General features: G+C 33.0%; 1 pseudogene; it reads right to left on the bottom strand.

The window, feature by feature from the left end:
• Positions 1–127: 127 nt before the first annotated feature.
• Positions 128–18,346, bottom strand: LOC100922746 (annotated as a pseudogene).
• Between the last annotated feature and the right edge of the window lie 2,361 nt (positions 18,347–20,707).

Here is a 20,707-nt window from a genome sequence, read left to right as displayed (position 1 = left end):
ACACCATTCACAAAAAACAGCTGCAGGATAAGAGCGAGTCCAGTTTAGTTCATTAGACACTTATCCTGGACCTTAAGTCTTACAATTAATACAAGCTGACTTGCACACTTTATTTCTCTCACTTTCTTTAACAAAGTTGGGAACTACTTGACATTGAGGTTTTTAAAATAGGGATGTTCATCTAAAATTGTAACATTTTGATATAACAGAAAAGATATTCATAAAGCACTTTGAAAAATAGTTGTATTCTCCCCAAACTGAATATTCTTTTGTAGGGTTCCTTTCAAACCCTAGAATGCACCAATCATAGACAATCACTTTATGGCATATTGAAATAATAGGAAATGATTCCTAACATAAACTAATTTCAAATAAGGTGGAATGAAAGCTATATAGAAAAAGAATTGAGGTCAGAGAAAATAAAAATAAAGAGGTTTGCATGATCTGTCTCACTAAATAGTATACCTGTTCTAATCATAGACAAGTGACACTATTTGCAAGCAGGCCATTTGGGGCACATTAAGAAATGAGAAACTATGAAAAGGTGAGAGGAATAAATCAGATTATTCAACAGAATTGGAAAAAAAAATCTTATCAGTTAACTTGCAAATGATTTTTTAAAAAATTGTTATTTTGAGAGGTTATTATTCACCCACCCCAAAAAGGGAATAAATGTAATTATTTACAAAACTATTGTGTATTTATTCAATTGTTGAATGCTTCTTTGGCTAATATTTGAGAGATACTGTCTTTAGTTCCAAACTAGATATATTTTCTATCATTTTTATTTGTAAACTTCCTCCTCATTCTTTCTGAGCATTATGCTACTCTGACTTATGAAATGAGCTCTTAAATGAACTCTGTATAAGATACCTGCACAAAGAGTCAATTTTGGGGAATATGAATATTTTGATATATTTTTTAGAAAGTTACTTTACTATTTTTTCTTTAGAATTCAAATTATTACTAACAGTTTTCAAAAACATTCATAGAAGCATGTCTTCTTCAGTCATATTATCACCTGGATTAATTTCAAGTGCATCTACCTTTTTTTTTTTAAAAAATATAGCTTTTTTATTGACCGAACATATGCATAGGTAATTTTTTACAACATTGTCCCTTGAAGTGCATGCATCTGCTTTTGTTGTTGGCTCTTCATGTAGATGTAATATCTATTTTGGCTGTTGTAGTTTTTCAAAGTAGGCTTCTTTTCTCTTTCATAGTTCTTCTAAAGTAAGAGATCTTGACAAATTTATATTTGATGTCTGTAGAATATCTAGAACCACTTTGCATACTAAGTTGAATTGCTCTAAGCAGATCTGCTTTTTCATTTTCCATATCAATTTTCTGTTAACTCATTGCTAGAGTTCTTTGTGGATTCTCTTATCTTCATCTAACATTCCTGTTCCATCATATGAATGACTTACTTCTAAAGATTGCTCTAGGTTTGTGTTATGTACTCTTTGACTTTAAGTTGAGGGAATTCTTCTTCAATGAGTTTTGGTCTAGGCATTTGTTTTATGCAAGTTATATGCAGGAGCTGGTCAGCTTCACAGTCTTATAGGTCACCATTATCAACAATAGGATAACCTTCCTATTGTAACTGAGCCATTAAAAATACAAGGTAAGCATCTGATAATAATTTTGTATTGTTTTCTTTTTTATGATAATAATTTTGAACCTGTCAAGAGAGAGTTTAGGTTGAGCCACTGTTTTCCTAATTTTCAAATTGTAAACCAATGTTATTTATAGTTGCATATAAATGATCTTTCATTTATAGGATCGATCCAGAACCTCTGATAATCTGGGCTGTTGAAGAGGATCAGCTCTGAACTTCAAACTTTCAAGGCATTGCTTATAATTTGAATAGAGAAGAAACCACTACCATTCATAATTTCTGAATGTTGCTGTAAAAATGTTTGATAGTCTTCACTAGTGATTTCTTCCTCTGCCATCCTCATCTGCTCTTTTTCATCTAGCTGATGAGCTTATCTATTGATGAGCAATAGAGAATAATTTCATAGGGCTGAAATATTCTTCTTGGAATAAATTATTCAGGCAATGTTGAGTGAGCCAGCCTTCTTGTTTCTCATGGGAGATAGACTTTATGTTTTCTGGCATCAATGGCCCTCCATTCCTCCAGCTCTGTCCCCTTCATCACTGCCACACCAAATGTCAAAATTTTAAAGCACACACAATTGAACTAATGGATCACAATGTCCCATTATTGGCAGTTATTGCTTTGCTTTCAAGCAGGTCCTCTCAGTAGGTTCATGTGAAACAATTCTCTAGCAGGTTTTCATAACAATCTCCACATATTTTTTCCAGGAGAATTTTATTAGTTCTCTGCAAAAACAAATGGGAGAGTTTCCTCTCCTATTCACTTATTCAATATGAACATTTATTTATACAAGTTCTCCAGAAAAATAGAAATTTCATTAGAATCTGAATTTTACTCAGATTTTCCTCCTATGTGATATTGCCTATCTTGAATTGCATTTCTTCCATTTCTGCCTATTAATATCACTGTGCTTTAAGAACCAAATCAGATACTTCTTTCTTTATAAAAATTGGGCATATTCCTCCACCAGGACCTCATGATTTTCTGGACTGTCCAAAATGTTTTATTATAACACATTTTGTTTGCATTTTAATTCTGTATGTGTATTTTATTTTTCTTGCTAGATTGAAAGCTATTTCAGTGACTAGTTCAGTAACTTGAATCTAACGAACACATTAATGTTTGCTGAATTGAACAATGTGTTTGAATATAATTTGGCCATGGTCCAAGGACTCATTTCATCAGTGTGAGCACTTTCATGGTTGATAACAATCTCTCCAGGACTCGATAGCTTTTGTTTTGAACACAAATTTCACCATCTACAAATATCCTTGGTTTCAGCTATGTTGTTCATTGTTACAAGATCAACATACACTTTGTTTTAGGTCTTTGATGTGTGGTTTTATCTGGCAAAGATTATGCTTTGGTATGATAACCTTTACTATATGTACTATGATAAGGCATCAGAGTAAGACTTTATTTAATACAGGTTGGATTTACCATAAAAGGAACAAATTGTTAAATTAAAGAATGAATTTTAGTAATCCCAAACTATCCTTTTCTGCAAAAAAAAAGTTTAAAGTTCAAATCAAAGATGCTAAAGAGGTAGGTATAGTAATTAGTGAAGTAAAGTCCAAATTATATCAGAAATTTATACAGTTGATCTCAAGGAGCATTGCAGTACATTTTACTACCCAAGGAAAGAATCAAATAATCCTTCTGATTCTTCCATATGTCATTACCACTGAAATAAATTTCTTCTCAAAGAGAATGTAATTCATCCTAAAGAATGTCTAATGTGGAACATTTAAAGGCATCTTTCACAAGTAATGTCTTTTAATATAACTATATTTATTTTAACATTTTTATTTTTATATATTGAATTCTGAATTCTCTTTCACTCTTACATCCTCTCCCATGCATTGAAAAAGCAAACAATATAACAATTATGCATGTGAAATTATGGTTCTAAAATATCAGGGCAGTTTTCCTTGATAATTTTTAAAAAATATGATGTCTGAACTATTTCTTTGATCAGGGTTTTCTGTAAAGGGCTGAATCTATGAAAAGGTGTGCCTGAATCAGACAATTGAGCACTTAAGGCTAATTACTTATTCAATATAAGACAATGACTCTATGAGCATATGTTTGGATAAATGGACCTTCTCACCATTGATGCTGGCTCAATGTTTGGTGTAAAGATAATGGTAGGCAAGGATTAGAGGATGGAGTGAGAGAGGCCAGACTTCACTTGGCAGCTGGATGAGGAGGAGAGAGGTGGAGGACTCCAGAATTAAGAAGAGATCTTTAACTAAATCCTGGTAGTTTGCCTGCTTCTCCCCCTAAAGACCAAGGACTTTTATTTATACTGACTCTGGCTGACCCTGAGGGCTTCACGGAGGTAGCCCGGACATTACAGTTTTCAGATAGTCTCATATTTCTTAAATTATGTATCCTCAATCTGTTTTCTTAGATCAGTTGTTTTTCTGATGAGATGTCTCCCATTTTCTGCTATTTTTTCTTGATTTTGCTTTATTATTTTATTGTATTGTATTGTATTGCTATCATAAAAAGAACTGCTATAAACATTTTTGCACATGTGGGTCTTTGTCCCTCCTTTATGACTTTCTGGGATATAGCCTCAGTAATGTCACTGCTGGGTAAAAAGAGTATGCAGAGTTTGATAGCCCTTTGATCATAGCTCTAAATTGAACTTCAGAATGGGTGAATCATTTCACAACTCCACCAACAATGCATTAGTCTCCCAGTTTTCCCACATGCCCTCCAACATTTATTATTGTCTTTTCCTGTCATCTTAGCCAATCTGAGAGGTGTGAAGTGGTATGTTAGAGTTGTTTTAATTTGCATTTCTCTAGTCAATATTGATTTAGAGTATTTTTATATGATTGTAGATGGGTTTCATTTTGTCATCTGAAAATTATCTTTTCATATCTTTTGACTATTTATTAATTGGGAAATGATTTGTACTTATATAAATTTGACCCAATTCTTTATATATTTTAGAAATAATACTTTATCAGATAACATAAAAAAGGGAAGTAGAAATGGAAAGGGGATAGGTTCAGAAAAAGGAAAAAGGAGAGATAAAAAGAGGGAAACCACATCCCACGATGAGGCAAAGAAAACCTATCACATCTGAGGGAACTTAGAGAGGGGGAGGAACATTGTGTGAATCTTACTCTCATCAGAGTTGACTCAAAGAGAAAAGAATTGGCATATCTGTTTTACAGAGAATCTTCTCTCACCTCATTGAAAAGTGGGAGAGGAAAAGGGAAAAAAGAAAAAGAGTAATAAGGGAAGGGTACAAGAAAGGGGAAGGGATTCAAAGGGAGAAGGGAAGGGTCCTAAAGAGGAGAGCTGCCTGACGCAAATGGAGCCCATAAGTTTAATACTAGGGAAGGGGGTAAGGGGAGACAAGAAAAAGAAAAGGCTAATCTGGGGATATTATGATGGTAGGAAATATAGAATTAATAATTTTAACCATAAATGTGAATGGGATGAACTCTTCCATAAAGTGGAGCAGATAGCAGACTGGATAAAAAGTCAGAATCCTACAATATGTTGTTTACAGGAAACACATTTAAAGCAGGGAGATAGATACAGAGTAAAGGTAAAAGGCTGAAGCAGAATCTATTATGCTTCAGATGAAATAAAAATAGCAGGGGTAGCCATCCTTATCTCAAATCAAGCAAAAGCAAAAATTGATCTAATTAAAAGAGATAATCAAGGAAACTATATCTTGCTATAGGGTACTATAGACAATGAAGCAATATCAATAGTAAACATATATTCACCAAGAGGTATAGTATCTAGCTTCCTAAAGGAGAAGTTAAGAGAGTTGTAAGAAGACATAGACAGCAAAACTATAATAGTGGGAGATCTCAATCTTGAACTCTCAGAATTAGATAAATGAAACCACAAAACAAATAAGGAAGAAATTAAGGAGGTAAATAGAATATTAGAAAAATTAGATATGATAGATCTTTGGAGAAAACTGAATGGTGACAGAAAGGAATATACTATCTTCTCAGCAGTTCATGGAACCTATACAAAAATTGACCATATATTAGGACATAAAGACCTCAAAATTAAATGCAGGAAGGCAGAAAAAGTAAATGCTTTCTTTTCAGATCACGATGCAATAAAAACTACATTCAACAAAAAGTTAGGGGTAAATAGACCAAAAAGTAATTGGAAACTAAATAATCTCATCTTAAAGAATGATTGGGTGAAATAGCAAATTATAGACACAATTAATAATTTTACTCAAGATAATGACAACAATGAGACATCATACCAAAATTTGTGGGATGCAGCCAAAACAGTAATAAGGGGAAATTTTATATCTTTAGAGGCTTACTTGAATAAAATAGAGAAAGAGAAGATCAATGAATTGGGCTTGCAACTTAAAAAGCTAGAAAAAGGTCAAATTAAAAACCCCCAATCAAATACTAAACTTGAAATTCTAAAACTAAAAGTAGAAATTAATAATATTGAAAGTTAAAAAAAATATTGAATTAATAAATAAAATTAAGAGTTGGTTTTTGAAAAAACCAATAAAATAGATAAGCCTTTGGTAAATCTGATTAGACAAAGAAAAGAGGAAAATCTAATTCTTAGTCTTAAAAATGAAAAGGGAGAACTTTCCACCAATAAAGAGGTAATTAGAGCAATAATAAGGAGTTACTTCGCCCAACTTTATACCAATAAATTTGATAACCTAAGTGAAATGGATGACTACCTCCAAAAATACAGGCTTCCCAGATTAACAGGAAGAAGTAAATTGCTTAAATAGTCCCATTTCAGAAAAAAGAAATAGAACAAGCTTTTAATCAACTCCCTAAGAAAAAATCTCCAGGACCAGATGGATTTACAGGTGAATTCTACCAAACATTTAAAGAACAATTAGTTCTAATGCTATATAAACTATTTGAAAAATAGGGAATGAAGGAGTTCTACCAAATTCTTTTTATGACACAGACATGGTACTGATACCCAAACTAGGTAGGTTGAAAACAGAGAAAGAAAAGTATAGACCAATCTCTCCAATGAATATTAATGCTAAAATCTTAAACAAGATATTAGCAAAAAGACTACAGAAAATCATCCCCAGGATAATACATCATAATTAAGTAGGATTTATACCAGGAATGAAAGGCTGGTTCAATATTAGTAAAACTATTAGTATAATTGGCCATATTAATAACCAAATTAACAAAAACCATATGATCATCTCAATAGATGCAGAAAAAGAATTTGATAGAATCTAACATCCATTCTTATTAAAAACACTTGAGAATATAGGAATAAATGGTCTTTTCCTTAAAATAATCAGCAGCATCTATTTAAAACCATCAGTAAGCATCATATGTAATGGGGACAAACTAGAACCATTCCCAATAAGATCAGGAGTGAAACAAGGTTGCCCACCATCACCGTTACTATTTAATATTGTATTAGAAACGCTAGCTTTAGCAATAAGAGCTGAGAAAGAGATTAAAGGAATAAGAATAGGCAATGAGGAAACCAAATTATCACTCTTTGCCGATTGACATGATGGTATACTTAGAGAACCCCAGAGATTCTGCTAAAAAGTTATTAGAAATAATCCACAACTTTAGCAAAGTTGCTGGTTATAAAATAAACCCACATAAGTCATCAGCATTCTTATATATCACTAACAAAATCCAACAGTCAGAGTTACAAAGAGAAATTCCATTTAAAGTAACTACTGATAATATAAAATATTTAGGAATCTATCTGCCAAGGGAAAATCAGAAACTTTATGAGCAAAATTACAGACCACTTTTCACACAAATTAAGTCTGATCTAACCAATTGGAAAAATATTAAATGCTCTTGGATAGGGCGAGCAAATATAATAAAGATGACAATATTACCTAAACTAATCTATTTATTTAGCGCTATACCAATCAGACTCCCAAAAAACTATTTTAATGACCTAGAAAAAATAACAACAAAGTTCATATGGAAAAACAAAAGGTCAAGAATTTCAAGGGAATTAATGAAAAAAAAATCAAATGAAGGTGGCTTAGCTGTACCAGATCTAAAATTATATTATAGAGCAGCCGTTACCAAAACTATTTGGTATTGGCTAAGGAGTAGATTAGTTGATTAGTGGAATAGATTAGGTTCAAGGGATAAAACAGTCAACAAATATAGCAACCTAGTCTTTGACAAACCCAAAGATCCCAGCTTTTGGGATAAGAACTTACTGTTTGATAAAAATTGCTGGGAAAATTGGAAACTAATATGGCAGAAACTAGGCATTGATCCATACTTAACGCCGTACACCAAGATAAGGTCAAAATGGGTTCATGACCTAGGCATAAAGAATGAAATTATTAATAAATTAGAGGAACATAGGATAGTTTACTTCTCAGACCTGTGGAAGGGGAAGGACTTTATGACCAAAGAAGAACTAGAGATCGTTACTGCTCACAAAATAGAAAATTTCGATTATACCAAACTGAAAAGTTTTTGTACAAACAAAACTAATGCAGACAAGATTAGAAGGGAAGCAATAAACTGGGAAAATATTTTTACAGTCAAAGGTTCTGATAAAGGCCTCATTTCCAAAATATATAGAGAATTAACTCTAATTTATAAAAAATCAAGCCATTCTCCAATTGAAAAATGGTCAAAGGATATGAACAGACAATTCTCAGATGAAGAAATTGAAACTATTTCTAGTCATATGAAAAGATGCTCCAAGTCATTATTAATCAGAGAAATGCAAATTAAGACAACTCTAAGATACCACTACACACCTGTCAGATTGGCTAAGATGACAGGAAAAAATAATGATGATTGTTGGAGGGGATGTGGGAAAACTGGGACATTGATGCATTGTTGGTGGAGTTGTGAACGAATCCCACCATTTTGGAGAGTAGTTTGGAACTATGCTCAAAAAGTTATCAAACTGTGCATACCCTTTGATCCAGCAGTGTTACTACTGGGATTATGTCCCAAAGAGATTATAAAGAAGGGAAAGGGACCTGTATGTGCACGAATGTTTGTGGCAGCCCTTTTTGTAGTGGCTAGAAACTGGAAACTGAATGGATGTCCATCAGTTGGAGAATGGCTGAATAAATTGTGGTATATGAATATTATGGAATATTACTGTTCTGTAAGAAATGACCAACAGGATGATTTCAGAAAGGCCTGGAGAGACTTACACTAACTGATGCTGAGTGAAATGAGCAGGACCAGGAGATCATTATATACTTCAACAACAATACTATATGATGGCCAGTTCTGATGGACCAGGCCATCCTCAGCAATGAGATCAACCAAATCATTTCCAATGGAACAGTAATGAACTGAACCAGCTATGCCCAGAAAAAGAACTCTGGGAGATGACTAAAAACCATTACATTGAAGAATTCCCAATCCCTATATTTATGCACACATGCATTTTTGATTTCCTTCACAAGCTAATTGTACAATATTTCAGAGTCTGATTCTTTTTGTACAGCAAAATAACGTTTTGTTCATGTATACTTATTGTGTATCTAATTTATATTTTAATATATTTAACATCTACTGGTCATTCTGTCATCTGGGGGAGGGGGTGGGGGGGTAAGAGGTAAAAAATTGGAACAAGAGGTTTGGCAATTGTTAATGCTGTAAAGTTACCCATGCATATATCCTGTAAATAAAAGGCTATTAAATAAAAAAAAAAATAAAAAAAAGCTTTTTCTGCCAGAAAATTAGTACTTTATTAGAAACACTGGCTACAACATATTCTCCCAACTTTCTACTTTCCTTTTAATCTTGTTTCTGTTGGTTTTGTTTGTGCAAAACCTTTTTAATTTAATGTAATCAAAGTTGTCCATTTTGCCTTTCATAATGCTCCCTAGTTCTTCTTTGGTCACAAATTCCTCTCTTCTCCAAAGATCTGATAAGCAAAATAAGAGAGCAAAAGATAATTTACCTATGATGTCACCCTTTAAGCTCAAATAATGCATCCACTTTGACTTTATATTGATAGGGGTGTGAGATGTAGGTTTAGGCCAAGTTTCTGACATATTATTTTCCAGTTTTCCCAGCAATTTTTGTTTAAAGGTGAGTTCTTAGGCCAGAAGCTTGGGTGTGGATGTTTATCAAATATTAGATTACTACAAGCCTTAATTATTGTATTGTATATGTTTAATTTATTCCACTGATAAACCACTCTGTTTCTTAACCAGTATTAAATGGTTTTGATGATTGCTGCTTTGTAATATAGCTTTAGGTCTGGTACAGCTGAGCCACCATCCTTTGTATTTTTTTTTTCATTAATTTTCTTGATATTCTTGAACTTTTGTTCTTCCAGATGAATCTTATTATTGTTTTTCTAGTTCTATAAAATAATTTTTGGCAGTATGATTAGTATGGCATCAATTCTATTTTTTAAGAAGCTTTTGTATCTCCTTTCCCATTTGGCTAATTTTGCTTTTTAAGGCATTCTTCTCATTAGTTTTTTTCTTCACTCTAATTTTTCTTCCCAGTTTTTCCTCTAATTCTCTTACCTGATTTCAAAATCCTTTTTTCTCTCTTTCATGGCCTGAGATCAATTTTTATTTTTCCAGTTGCCCTAATACATTATCTTGCCTTTGCAAATGGAGAAAATTGTTTAATAGACAAATAATTGCTTTAGGAGCATGTTTTATTTATTTATTTTTTTTAAAGAAAGAGATATTCTCTTTTTTAATGAATTAAAAAAGAATTGGGTATATATATATTTTTTTTTACAATTGCCACTGAAATCTTGAGGTCAAAAAGACTTACATTAGGAGGGATGAGAAAATTAGGTGGCTTTAAAGTTGCCTGGAAACCACATTGTATATCATGTGATCCTGAGCTTTAGAGGGAGAAGATTCCAAAGGATTCAGGAAAGAAAAGTATAATAAGAACCTCATGTTCTAAAATTCTCCAGGTGAAAACAATCTAATGAGAAATAATTTCAATTAAAGGAAAAAGGGAAGTTTTCTAATAACTTTAATGAAGATTCATCAGGAAGTCACTAACCATCTTGAGGACCATGAGGCAAGGCCACAATGGCAGAATAAAGGCAGTGATTTGCCTCAACTCTTTCCCAAATTCCTTCAAATTCCTATAAATAATGTCTCTGAACAAATTGCAGAATATCAGAATCCACACAAAGATGGAGTGAAAGAAGACAACTTGGAGGGACAACAGGAAAGGTCTGTCTCACTGGGGTGAAAGTGGAACATGGTATATGATGTTTTACAGTGGAAAAGAGTGAATAAAGAGGGTGACTGAAAGTGTGTGAACCTTATTCTCATCAGAATTGGTTTAAAGAGGGAATAACATAAAAATTCAATTGGGTATAGAAATTTATCTTCACCTACAGGAAAGTAGCAAGGAAATGGAATAAGAGAAGGGGGTAATAGAAGGGAAGGCAGATTGAGGGAGGCAGAAGTCAGAAACAAAATCCTTTTGAGAAGGGACAGGGTGTGAGGAGAGACAGAGTAGAATAAATTGGAGAGAATGAAGTTAGTAATAATAACTGTGGAAAAAATGGAAGTATCACTGATAAAGGCCTTATTTCTCAGCTGTGTAGAAAAATGAGTCAAATTCATAAAAATAAGAGCCGTTCTCCAGTTGGTAAATAATGAACAAATATGAACAGTTTTCAGATGAAGTAATCAAAGCTATTTAAAGCCATATTAAAAAATGCTCTAATTCAGTCTTGATTTGAAAAAAAAATGCAAATTAAAACTGTTCATACCTATTGGATTGACTAACATGACAGAGGAGGAAAATAAAAAATTTTGGAAGGAATGTGGGACAAAGGAGATATTGACTCACTGTTGGTGGAATTGTGAACTGATTCAACAATTCTGTAGAACAATTTGGAAATGTGTCCAAGGGGCTATAAAATGCATACTCTTTTACCTAGTAATTCCATTAGTAGGTATGTATCTCCAAAGAATAAAAAAAAAAAAAAAGGAAAAGGACACGTGCATATAAAAATATTTTCAACATGTTTTTTCTGGGGGTAAAGAATTGGAAAGTGAGGAGATGTCCATCAATGGGTGAATGAATAAATTATGGTAAGTGATTATGATGGAATTATTTTGTTATAAGAAATGTTGAGCAAGCTACTCTCAGAAAAACTGTGAAAGATTTCATTGGACTGATGCAAAGTGAAATGTTTTCTCACTGGCTATTCTAATCCCTTCAATTTTTTTTCTTCTCTTATTGTCATAGCTAAAATTTTTAGTATAATATTGAATAGTAGTGGTGTTAATACGCATTCTTCCTTCACCTTTAATCTTACTGGGAATGCTTCTAGCCTGTCCCCATTACAGATGATGCTTGCTGATGCTGATGTATTTTAGATAGATGCTACTTAATTATTTTAAGGAAAGCTCCATTTGTTCCTTTTCTCTCTAATGTTTTTTTTTTTAATAGGGATGATTGCTGTACTTTGTTAAAATAATTTTCCTTGTTTTGCTATTTATATGGTCAATTATACAGTTAGTTTTTCTAACATTAAACCATCTTGACATTCCAGGTATAATCTTGCCTAGTTATAGTGTATGATCCTTGTGAAATATTATTATAATCTCCTTGATAATATTTTATTTAAAGTTTTGCATTAATATTCATTAGGGAAATTGGTCTTTCTCTGTTTCAGCTTTTCCTGGTTTAGGTATTAGCATTATATTTGTGCTTTAAAATGATTTTGATAAAATCCTTCTTCACCTATTTTGCCAAATAATATAGATAAATTAAAATTATAACTATAATGCTATAAGAATTATTCTTTAAATATTTGGTAGAATCAACTTGTAAACCTGTTTGGCCCTGGTTTTTTCCCTAGGGAGTTCATTGATGGCTTGCTCAATTTCTTTTTCTAAGATAGGGTTATTTAAATATTTTATTTTCTCTTGTTAACCTGGACAATTTATATTTTGGGGAATATTTATCAATTTCACTCAGATTACCAGGTTTATTGACATATAATTGGACAAAAATAATTCCTAATAATTGCTTTAATTTCCTCTTCACTGGTGGTCAATATACTCTTTTCATTTTTGATACTGCTAATTTGATTTTCTTCTTTCTTTTGTTCAAATTAACTGATGGTTTATTTATTGCATTGATTTTTTTTTATAAAACCAATCCCTAATTTTATTTATTAGTTTAACAGCTTTTTTGCTTTGAATTTTATTAATCTGAATTTTAATTTTTAGTTTTTTTCTTTGTTTGGTCATTCCAGAATATAGAATACTTATGAAGAAAGATGCTATATGCCTCCAAAGAATGAACTGATATATGGAAGTATTTATTGCATGGTTTCACACTTGTATATATGTGTATGTATGTGCATATATGCATAAATACATACATATCTGTGTCAAATATTGGCTTTCTCTGGTGTGAGATTGGAAAGGAAGGAGGGAAACAATTTGGAACTCAAAATGTAGCAAAAAGCTATTTTTTTAAAAGATAGTCTGGGATATTAGAAAGATCCTGAAGTCCCAAGAAATAGGTTGAAATTCCAACTTTATTACTTATTAAATGCTATGTGACCTGAAGGAAGTAATTTAATCTTTTCAGATTTCAATTTTTTAATGTGTGAAGTGAGAAGGTTGACTTAAATGATACCTGAAATTTCTTTCACCTCTTATGTTCTGCTGGTGTTATGATTCTACTGCTCTTCTATTAGCTCTGATTCTTCATCCTTTTCTTGACCTCTGTAAGGTGGGTGATTTTCAAAGTACTATCTTTAATTCTTTCCTCCTTATATAATTTTATTGAAAATTCCATTTATGATCATAATTTGATTTCTGTTGAGGATTCTTAAATACTTATATACAGCATTGACCATTCCTACTGAGTTTCAAATATGTCTCTCCAACTACCTATGGGAATTATCCAGCATTGTTTCAAACTTAACATATCTAAAATCAGTATATTCCCTTTCCCCCTAGTACTGATCCTTTTTCCAACTTCATTATTTCTATCAATGTACTCACCTTATCTTGTTTGCCATTTTGAAATTTTGGTATTATATTGGTACTATCCCTTATCTTTTACATTTAATCAGTCATCAAGTTTGTTCTTGCATTTGTCCCCTTGTCTCTATTTCCACATATACTATCTCCTTTTTTTTTTTTTTTTTTTTTGCTTTTATTTAATAGCCTTTTATTTACAGGATATATGCATGGGTAACTTTACAGCATTAACAATTGCCAAACCTCTTGTTCCAATTTTTTACCTCTTACGCCCCCACCCCCTCCCCTAGATGGCAGGATGATCAGTAGATGTTAAATATATTAAAATATAAATTAGATACACAATAAGTATACATGACCAAAACGTTATTTTTCTGTACAAAAAGAATCAGACTCTGAAATATTGTACAATTAGCTTGTGAAGGAAATCAAAAAATGCAGGTGTGCATAAATATAGGGATTGGGAATTCAATGTAATAGTTTTTAGTCATCTCCCAGAGTTCTTTTTCTGGGCATAGCTGGTTCAGTTCATTACTGCTCCATTGGAAATGATTTGGTTGATCTCGTTGCTGAGGATGGCCTGGTCCATCAGAACTGGTCATCATATAGTATTGTTGTTGAAGTATATAATGATCTCCTGGTCCTGCTCATTTCACTCAGCATCAGTTCGTGTAAGTCTCTCCAGGCCTTTCTGAAATCATCCTGTTGGTCATTTCTTACAGAACAGTAATATTCCATAATATTCATATACCACAATTTATTCAGCCATTCTCCAACTGATGGACATCCATTCAGTTTCCAGTTTCTAGCCACTACAAAAAGGGCTGCCACAAACATTCGTGCACATACAGGTCCCTTTCCCTTCTTTATAATCTCTTTGGGATATAATCCCAGTAGTAACACTGCTGGATCAAAGGGTATGCACAGTTTGATAACTTTTTGAGCATAGTTCCAAACTACTCTCCAAAATGGTTGGATTCGTTCACAACTCCACCAACAATGCTATATGTTCCAATCCCCCTCCAACAATCATCATTAATTTTCCTTATTATCCAATCACAGGTGAGTGGTATCTTAGATTTCTTAATTTGCATTTTTATTAAAAACTTGGACATTTTCATATAAGAAATGTTTCAATTTTCTTCATCTGAGAATTGTCTGTTCATATCCTTTGACCATTTTAATTGGAGAATTGATTTTTATAAATTAGAGTTAATTTCTATATTTTTGGAAATGGGCCTTTATGGAACCTTTGACTGTAAAAAATATTTTCCCATTTATTTTTTCAATCTTTCTGCATTAGTTTTTTTTGTACAAAAACTTTTCAGTTTGTATAATGAAATTTTCTATTTTATGGGTAAGTTCTAGTTCTTCTTTGGTTAAAGGGTTCCCCCACAGGTCTGAGGGAAACTTCCTGTGTTCCTCTAATTTATTAATAATTTATTCTTTTCCTAGGTCATAACCCATTTTGTTATCTTGGTTTTGGTGTTAAGTATGGATCAATGCCTAGTTTCTGCCATATTAGTTTCAATTTACATTTTATCAAACTTATCCTGGGATCTTTGGGTTTTCAAAGATAGGGTTTTATTTGTTGACTGTTTTATCCAAAACCTTCTATTCCACTTCCCTAATCTATTCCTTAGCCAATAAATAGTTTTGTTGCTTTTTAATATAATTTTAGATCTTAAGCTTAACCTTCATTTTTTTTCCATTAACTTCGTTTCTTAACCTTTTTTTTCCATTGAACTTTTTGTTTTTTTCAGGTCATTAAAAGTTTTTTGGGGAAATTGGATGAAAAAATAGATTAGTTTAGGTAATTTCTTTTATTATATTTGCTCGCCTATCCAAGAGCATTTAATATTTTTTCAATTGGAGATCAGACTTAATTCGTGTGAAAAGTGGTCTGTAATTTTGCTCAGAAATTTCTATTTTCCCTTGGCAGATGATTCTAAATATTTTATAATAAGGTTACTTTAAATGGAATTTTCTTTTGTAATTGACGTTTTTTTAGTAATATAAGAATGTAACTTATTGGGTTTATTTTATAAACAACTTTCTAAAGTTGTGGATTACCTAATAACTTTTCAGAGAACTGGGTTTCTAAATTTGATCATGTCACAGCAAAGATGATAATTTGGTTTCCTCATTCATTCTTATCCCTAATCTTTTCAGCTCTTATTTAAAAACTAGCGTTTCTAATACAATAAAATAAAATGTAGTAACCCTTTTTCCTTTGTTTCCTAATCTTATTGGAATGGTTTCATTTGTCTCCAACATTGTGTTACTATGGTTTTAAAAGATACTGCTGATTATTTTAGAAAAGTCCATTTATTTCCTCAGTGTTTTTTAATAGGAATGGATTTGTTTTTCAAATCTTTTTCATCTATTGGTGACAATGTTTTTTTTAATTTGGTTATTAACAGGCCAATTATTTGATAGTTTTCCTAATATTAACCAGCCCGATTCCCTGGTATATATCCTACTTGATCATAGTGTATTATTTGGAGATGATTTTCTTAGTCTTTTTTATAATATTTATTTAAGATTTTAGCATCAATTTATTAGGGAGATTGGTCTATAATTTTTTTCTCCAGCCTACCTGGTTTAGGTATTTACCATTTTGGCATAAAGGAATTTGGTGGACTCCTTCATTCCCTATTTTTCAAAATTTTATATAGCATTAGGGCCAATTGTTCTTTAAATGTTTGGAAAATTCAATTAAATCCATTGGTCCGGGGATTTTTTTGGGGGTTGTTTAATTACCTTTCTATTTCTTTTTTAAAGGGGATATTCCCAAAATTTACTTCCTCCTTTTAGTCTGGAAGTCTATATTTTTAGGTGATCCATTTCCTTAGGTTATCAAATTTAGGCATAAAGTTGAGCAAAATCTTTATTATTTCTTAATTTCCCTTTCATTGGTGGAAAGTTCTCCTTTTTCATTTTTAAGATCTAATTTATTTTCCTCCCTCCTTTTCTAATCAGATTTACCAAAACTTTTATTGGCTTTTCATAGAACCAATCAGTTTTTTAATTAGTTCAATGTTTTTTTTTTTCCAATATTTTTAATTTCTCCTTTTAATTTTAAATTTAATTTAGTATTTGATTGGGGGTTTTTTAATTTGGTCTTTTTTTATTTTTTTAGTTAACCAATTATTAACTTTTCTTTCTTTTTTATTCGAAGCCTCTAAGGATTAAAAACCTTTTTCCCTTTGGCTGCATCCCACAAATTTTGGTTTGACGTTCATCTTGTCATTATCTTATAAATTACAATTTATCTTAATTTTCTGCTTCCCCAATCATTCTTTAAGATGGATTTTTATTTCAATTACTTTTTTGGTCTATTTCCCAACTTTTGTTAATGTAGTTTTTATTGCATCATGATCTGAAAAGAAAGCATTTTATTTCTGCTTTTTGCTTTTAATTTTAGGTCTTTATGTCCTAATATATGGTCAATTTTTTGAATGGTTCCATGAACTCTGAGAAGAAAGTATATTTCCTTTCATTCCATTCAATTTTCTCCAAAGATCCCTTACCAATTTTTCAATTTCTATTTATTCTTTAATTTCTTTCTTATTTTGTTTTGCATTTGTCTAATTCTGAGGTGCAAGGTTGGATCTCCCTATTACATTTTGTTGTCTATTTTCTTCTTGCAAACTCTTAACTTCTCCTTTAGGAAGTTGGATCCAACATTTAGGCAATATTTTAATATTGATATTGCTTCGTTATTTATGCCCCCTTTAGCAAGATGTAGTTTCCTTCCTTATCTCTTTTAATTAGATCAATTTTTGTTTTTTGCGTCGGATGGACTACCCTCTTTTTGCTTCACTAAATAATAGATTTTGTCCAGCCTTTTTACCTTTTCATATGTTTCCCTGCTTTAAATGTTTTTTGTAAACAACATTTGTAGGGTTCACTTTTGTCCAGGCTTCCCCTCCTTTTGGGTTCTATTCCACATTTAGGGTTGAATTAAACCTTTACCCCATCTTCCCCCGATTATGCTTTCCATTTGCCTCCCCCAACCCTCTTTCCCCTTTTAAACTTATATTTCTTGTTCAGGGGCACCCTTTATAACCCCTCCTCCCCTTTGGGTCTTTTCCCCTTCCTTCCTTTTTCTCTTTTTTTTTTTCCCTTTCCTCTCCCCGTTTTAAAGGGGGAGAAATTTTCTAAAACAAATGTAATTATTTTTTTTTTTAACCATGGAGGAGTAAATTAATGTTCCTCCCCCTCAAATTCCCTCAGAAGGAATTGTTTCCTTTCCTTTTGGGGATGGTTTCCCTTTTTTGCCCTCCTTCCATTATTCTGCCATACCCTTTTCCTTTCCCTTTTTATGTTATATCATTAAACAAATTTAATGTTTTTTTTGTAATCCACAATGAAATACAGTTCTAAGGTTATTTTTACCTTTTTCATCTCTTGGTTCTTGGTTGGGGAGATCAAATTTTGTTTTATTCTGGTTTTTTCTTCAGAAACAAATGGAATTCATTTGTTTTTTTTCCATCTTCCCTGGGAAAATGCTCACTTATGGGTATTTTTCTTGGCTGCATCCCAAGTTCTTTGGCCTTTCAGAATATCATTTCCAGGCCCTTCCCCTTTTTGGAGGCGAGTCTTGGGTATTTTTTCCCGTATTTAAATGGTTTTTTTTGGTGCTTGTAAAATTTTTCCTTCATCTGATAGTTCAAATTTGGCCCTATTCCGGGGTTTTATTTTTAGGGTTTTTTGAAGGTGTTCATTTAAACCAATGCCTATTTTACCTTCCGTTCTAACTCTGGCATTTCGAGATTTCTTGTAAAATAGTATCAGGCTCTTTTTTCATCATCAGTTTTGGAAAGTCCAATAATCCCAGATTCTCCTAGACATTTTTCCAAGTCTGTTTTAAAAGGATAATTCAATTTTTTTTCAATTTGTCATTTTTTTTTGTTTTTGCTTATTTGATTCTTGCCTGAATATTAGTTTCTATTGTTCAGTTCTGATTTTTAAAATTATTTTCTTTTAGCTTTTTTCTTCTTAATGTTCAATTAGGTTTTAAAGTATTTTTTGGTCTGGGATTTTTTCCTTTCCTAATTTTAAGTAATTTTTTTCTTTCAATTTAAAAATCCTACTTTCTAGTAATTCTTTATTTTTCAATTCCAATTTTATTTCCACTTCCGAATTTTTAACTTTTCTTCTTTTAGGGTTTTTCTTGTGGCTTTCTTTCCTTTCCCCATTTATCCTAACCTCTTTTGGGGACTTTTAATGGTTCTTCTTAGGCATCATATAAAGGACAGTCTGATGCATTTTTGTTTTGGGTTCTTCAGGTTTGCTGACCTCTCTTTTTCTGCTGAAGTGTGATCGTTCTTTTCATCTTTTTATTCATGTTTTAAAATTTAGGGGGTCTCCCGGAAAGGGGTTCCAGCTTCCTCTGCAGAGCAGGGGGAGAAACCATTTCCGGCCCGGGTTGGGTTTCTGGGAGAGTTTTCCCTTCCCCCAACAGGAAGTGGATTCAGCACTGGCCAAGCTATCTAAGTGCCCAGTAAGGCTGTGTGGGTTAGCGATTGGCCTCAGCTAGAGACTAAGGGGTGAAAGTGTCACTGCCCCAGGCCGGAGCCTCTTGTGGGACTGTGAGTATTAGCAGCTGACCGCAGACCGCTGCAAACTCTGCCCCAGAATCTCTGCCTGATGCAAATCGGCCCTGGAAAAGCTCTATGGCCCCAAGCAGAGCTCCCCACTGCACAGATTGGAGGCTAACCCGGGCTACATCCTCCTGCGGTGCAGGATCACAACTGCCCCAAGGAAAAGCCCCGTACTGCGGGTTGGGGCTGCGCTTGTGCTGAGATCTGTGCTTTCACTTTCGGTTTGAGGCTCTCCTCAGAACCTAATTTCTCTCCCGTCTGCGCTGATCTCCCCCCTGGCCCCGGAACCAACCTTTTTTGGGGAGACTGCAGATTTTCTTCGGCCGGTGAGTTGTTCTACTTCTTATCTTTACGAATTGTAGCAGTCAAGACTATTTTTGAGGCTCGATATAATATTGATAAAGAGGGTAAGAGAAGAGCTTAGAAAGTGGCGTGTATCTTCTCCGCCATCTATACTATCTCCTTATAGGCACTCCTATAGATTAACCTAGATTATTTCTACATCTGTGTTTCTAATGTATTCTTCACACTGCTGCCAGAATATTCTCCCATATTCATAGATCTAGCCAATTATCTACTCAATATCTTCAGTGGCTCCTTATTACAGTCTTCCCCCCCCCCCCCCCCCAGATCTACAATCATTTCTGATTTCTAGCCTTAACTTATTCAATTTCCTTCCATGTACTTAATGATAACACCACTTTAAATCATTCTTTTTTCTCTGTGTAACCCACTTTTATACCTTTTTATATCTATGTCCACATTTCTATAATTTGCCTGTGCTCCCTGATATGAGATATTTGTAAAAGTGCACATAGCACAGTATCTGACAATTAAGTAGGTATTTATTAAATCCCCTTTCCTACTCTTTACATTTATTAGGCATTTGCTATATACAAAATACTGTGCTAAGTCCCAGGGATACAAATAGAAAAATTTTAAAATTACTGTGTTAGAATCATAGTGGTTTCTGATATTGTACCATGCTATTGTGCCAGAGTTTAATGACTAGAAATTTCTTTTCTGGTTCTTCAATAGATATGGCTACAGTACTTGCTAAATTAATTGCTAAACCGCATGGTGACAATGATAATTCCCAGTTATTAAAAGGATAATGGTTTTCAGCTTTGGACTATAAGCATTATTATTTTCAAGGCTTTCAGGTTCAGAGTTTTAGACTTTCTCCATCAGGACTGCAGGGGAGATGTTCAAAGTGATAATGGTGGTGATGGTGGTGGTAGTGGTTCAACTTGCCTGGGATAGCCTGCCTCCTGCTTCTGTGTCAGGGTATCCTATCGCTTCAGCGATGTTGCCTTGCCTGTCCTATGATTGGCAGTTGATTGACAGTTTATGGGCATGATTGACCCTTTTTTTCTACAAGTGTTGTCTCTCCTTGGATGAAGGATGTGAAGGACGGAATGGAAGCATAACCTGTGGTCTGAGGATTGCTTCTATCCACCTATGTGATATATGTGTGGCACTATCACTTTGTCTCATTTCTAGAATCAACTTTTTTTTTTAACT

This window comes from Sarcophilus harrisii, chromosome 5 (assembly GCF_902635505.1).
Source record: "Sarcophilus harrisii chromosome 5, mSarHar1.11, whole genome shotgun sequence".
Taxonomy (NCBI): domain Eukaryota; kingdom Metazoa; phylum Chordata; class Mammalia; order Dasyuromorphia; family Dasyuridae; genus Sarcophilus; species Sarcophilus harrisii.
This window is presented reverse-complemented; position numbering and strand designations above follow the sequence as displayed.